At 43.8% G+C, this 3,385-nt stretch overlaps 1 protein-coding gene and 1 long non-coding RNA gene across 7 annotated transcripts in view; one reads left to right on the top strand and one right to left on the bottom strand.

The window, feature by feature from the left end:
- Positions 1 to 3,385, bottom strand: part of LOC116705639 (protein shisa-6) — a 66,491-nt gene that overhangs the window by 15,410 nt on the left and 47,696 nt on the right. The gene's annotated exons all lie outside the window — the stretch shown is intronic.
- Positions 2,303 to 3,385, top strand: part of LOC116705685 (uncharacterized) — a 6,661-nt gene continuing 5,578 nt past the window's right edge. Inside the window, exon 1 of the long non-coding RNA XR_004335994.1 lies at positions 2,303 to 2,396. This is a non-coding gene — a long non-coding RNA (uncharacterized LOC116705685). The remainder of the gene's footprint in view (positions 2,397 to 3,385) is intronic.

The following is a 3,385-nucleotide window of genomic DNA, read 5'->3' as shown; positions in this document are numbered from 1 at the left end:
AGACAATTACAAAGTCAGCCTATTATCACCTTAAGAATACATCAAGGGTTAAAGGACTGGATTTGGAAAAACTTGTCCGTGCTTTTATCTTCAGTAGATCCCATTCCTGTGTCTTTACAGGTCTCCCTAACAAATCAATCAGACAACTGCACCTGATTCAGAACTCTGCAGCTCCAGTCCTCAAGAAGACCAAGACCAAGTGGATCACATGAGTCCAGTTCTGAAGTCTCTCAGAGAATTGGTTTCTAAATAGTACAGTTGGATTATTTCTGATCAGCTGCTACATTCTGAACCCTCCAGACCTCTCCGGTGGTCTGGGTCTGCCCTGCTTTCTGTCAGAGTCAGAACTGAACCTTCACTGTCAATGCTCCACATATCTGGACCTAACTCCCAGATTAGTGCTGCACCTCTCACTTCTTTTAAATCAAGGCTGAACACTCTTCTTTTTATAAGTAACTCTTCATTTCTTACACTGCACTGTAACATTTTTCTCATATTTCAGACCTGTCATGTTCTATTTCTATAGTAGTTCTTTTAATAGTCTCTTTAACACATGTTTTTAACTGATTTGAACTGATTAAAGAGTACTTTTTATATATAGTAAGATTACTTTTATGTAAAGCACTTTGAATTGCCTTGTTGATGAAATGTGCTGTACAGATAAAGCTAACTTCCCTTGATGAGTATTAAAATGATATGCATCACATGCTATGGCCTTACAGTCACAAGGATGCAGTATTGTTGACCACCGTTTGGGGGTGCGTGTTACATAGCACTCTCCACCACCATCGTCCCAACACCTGTGCACTTGGCCAATTACTGCGTGAAGTGGGTGTGCCTGTTGGATTGTCGTTCCAGAAAATGACTACATCTATTGGACGCACAATTATGACATTAAGACACTTTATGTTGGTGCTCCCTTTTATTTGTCACTAATGTGTACTTACTGTGGATTTCCTAAAATTGTAGGGGTGGTGTAATTTGAGCGTCTTACTTTTACTTTCAAAACAAATTTTAAAAGAAAGAAGAAACCCGGCAGCAGCGTCTGCTTCATGCACAAGATGTGAGCTAGCAATCTGTGAGAAGACAGGGTAGAAACCGTGGTGGACACCGACAGACTACAAAACACTGACAAGACCGACAGACAGGGACGACGTAATGGAAACCCTACAGGCTTGGTATCTCTCAACAGCATAGAGGGTGGAGGGGGGGGGGGAGCAGAAATACAGTGGACGCAGGATAAACTGCATGACACAGACAGCAGATAAGAGAAGGAAAAGTATGAAAAAGGAGGATGTAGTGAGGCAGTGGGATGAAAAGAGGAGAGAAACATGGGCCAGTGATCACAAGGCAGCACCCCCCCCCCCAGACTGCACACTGCCCACCTCAGATCTATTAGAGTGCTGTCCTCAGCTCTGTGCTGCTCTCTAAAACCCACAGTCCTGCCATCCCATTAGCCCTGCCAAGTGGAGCCACTGGAGTTCTGAAAGGCCCAGAGGAGGGGGGTGGGGGTCCAGAGTGCCCTGTGCATGAGTGTGAAAGAAATGAATGCGGATATCTCTGTCCTATCGGCTCTAGTGACAGCCTGGTGCTACCAGCACATCCCTGCCCTCCTCTCACAGCGCAGGCAGCCACTGTGGGCTTGACATTTAACAACTGACAAAAGTGTTCACATTTAATCGCTAAATGTTAACTGCCATAATAGCCCAACTTCACTCGGTTAGGAGTGGACAAAGCCTAAGGCCCCTAGACAGAAGCTCCCATCACATCATTGATTTCACTGGCAGAGCTTGAGGCTTTAAGGGGAATTTGGGTATTTTTCATTCAACCTGGACCCTATTTTGCCATGAATTCATGTCTAAATGACAAACTAACAAACTGCATTTATATAGTGCTTTTTCATATATAACGAGTACTAAAAGTGCTTTTACATACAGGAACTATTAACCATTCACACACTATTGGCTGAGGCTGCCGTACAAGGTGCAACCTGCTTATCAAGTACACCCATTCATACACTGCAATTCACAACTTGGGGTTCAGTGTCTTGCCCAAAGACATGGGCAAGACGTGGGTCTGCAGGGCCAGGGATCAAACCTCCAACCTTCCGATTACTAGATAACCGCTCTACCACCTGAGCCACAGCAAAAATCTTTGTAACTGGTCCAGCATGAGTGAGAACACTGTGAGGCTGTAACCAGCATCTGTGAAGCAGGCTGCAGTGTAACAATATAGGACAAATGGGCACCATCAATAAACACCCACTAAAAGTGCTGTTTTTGCCACTGACAGGCTCAGATTGCATTATGGGAAGATGGAGAAGTCTTGTTCTGAAATCTTGCGAGGTGACTTGCCAGAAAACGGCGGTGTAGATCCGTAGATGTTTATAGTGGGGAGTGGGAGAGAGGAGATCCGGGGAGTACAAGTAGTGGGCTTAGTTTCATGTTAAGATTTGAATCGTTACCTTGGATGGGACAGGCTGAAGTTGAGGCTAGTGTGCTAAGCTATGAATGCAGACAGAGCAGAGGTTAGCTGATGATTAGCTGAAGTTACTGGTTGACATGGCCTCAGTTAGTTACACAGGAGGCACGGCAGGATAACAGAAACTTCACCATCATTCTGTACTGTGAATAACACTCTGACCCTGTGTGGCAAAAACTGGTTTTTGGTAGAAGTAGACTGGCGGTGCACATCTGTCCTGTAGGTTACATGCAGCCTGCTTCTGGCTGTGGTTTCAGCGCTCTCGCTTGATACTGGACCACTTTCAAAGAGGTTTGTTCACATTAGTCACTTAGACACCGATGCACGGGGGAGTAGGGTCCATGAAAAAAAAAAAATCCGAATTAACTGTAACCCAAGTTACGAGAGTCAATACAAACAGAAATTTAAATTTGAATGCGCAGTGAAAATAGAAGACAGGATTAAAAAACTACTCAGCTCCAACATCGGACATTGTGCAACTGCTAGACATGTCCACATTCTGAAGTCAGCATCCTCAAAATCCCAGCTTTATGTTTTTATAGCATCTTTTAAATGATTCAGATAGCATTGTTTCTGATTGTAAAAACAAAAGAATTTGTGAGAATGGGCACAATCTTTGTGTTAAAGGGGCACTACGAGGTCCTGTATGGTCCCTTCTGTCACCGGGGGCAGGCAGCTAGCAGATCAAGGAGAGACGCCTACCATTTGAGACAAAAATTAAATTGTGCTGAAAGCATGCAGCTTATAGTCCACCTTTGATGTCAGCTCATTCATGCCAGGGTCTTTATTTGGAACATATATGTTCAACTCCTACATACAGCTGCTTGTGAGTCCCTCCACCTCAGCTACTGATATAATATAAATTTCTAAAATTACCTTTGGGATGAATAAAGTATCTATCTAT

Source organism: Etheostoma spectabile, chromosome 17 (genome assembly GCF_008692095.1).
Source record: "Etheostoma spectabile isolate EspeVRDwgs_2016 chromosome 17, UIUC_Espe_1.0, whole genome shotgun sequence".
Lineage (NCBI taxonomy): Eukaryota > Metazoa > Chordata > Actinopteri > Perciformes > Percidae > Etheostoma > Etheostoma spectabile.
This window is presented reverse-complemented; position numbering and strand designations above follow the sequence as displayed.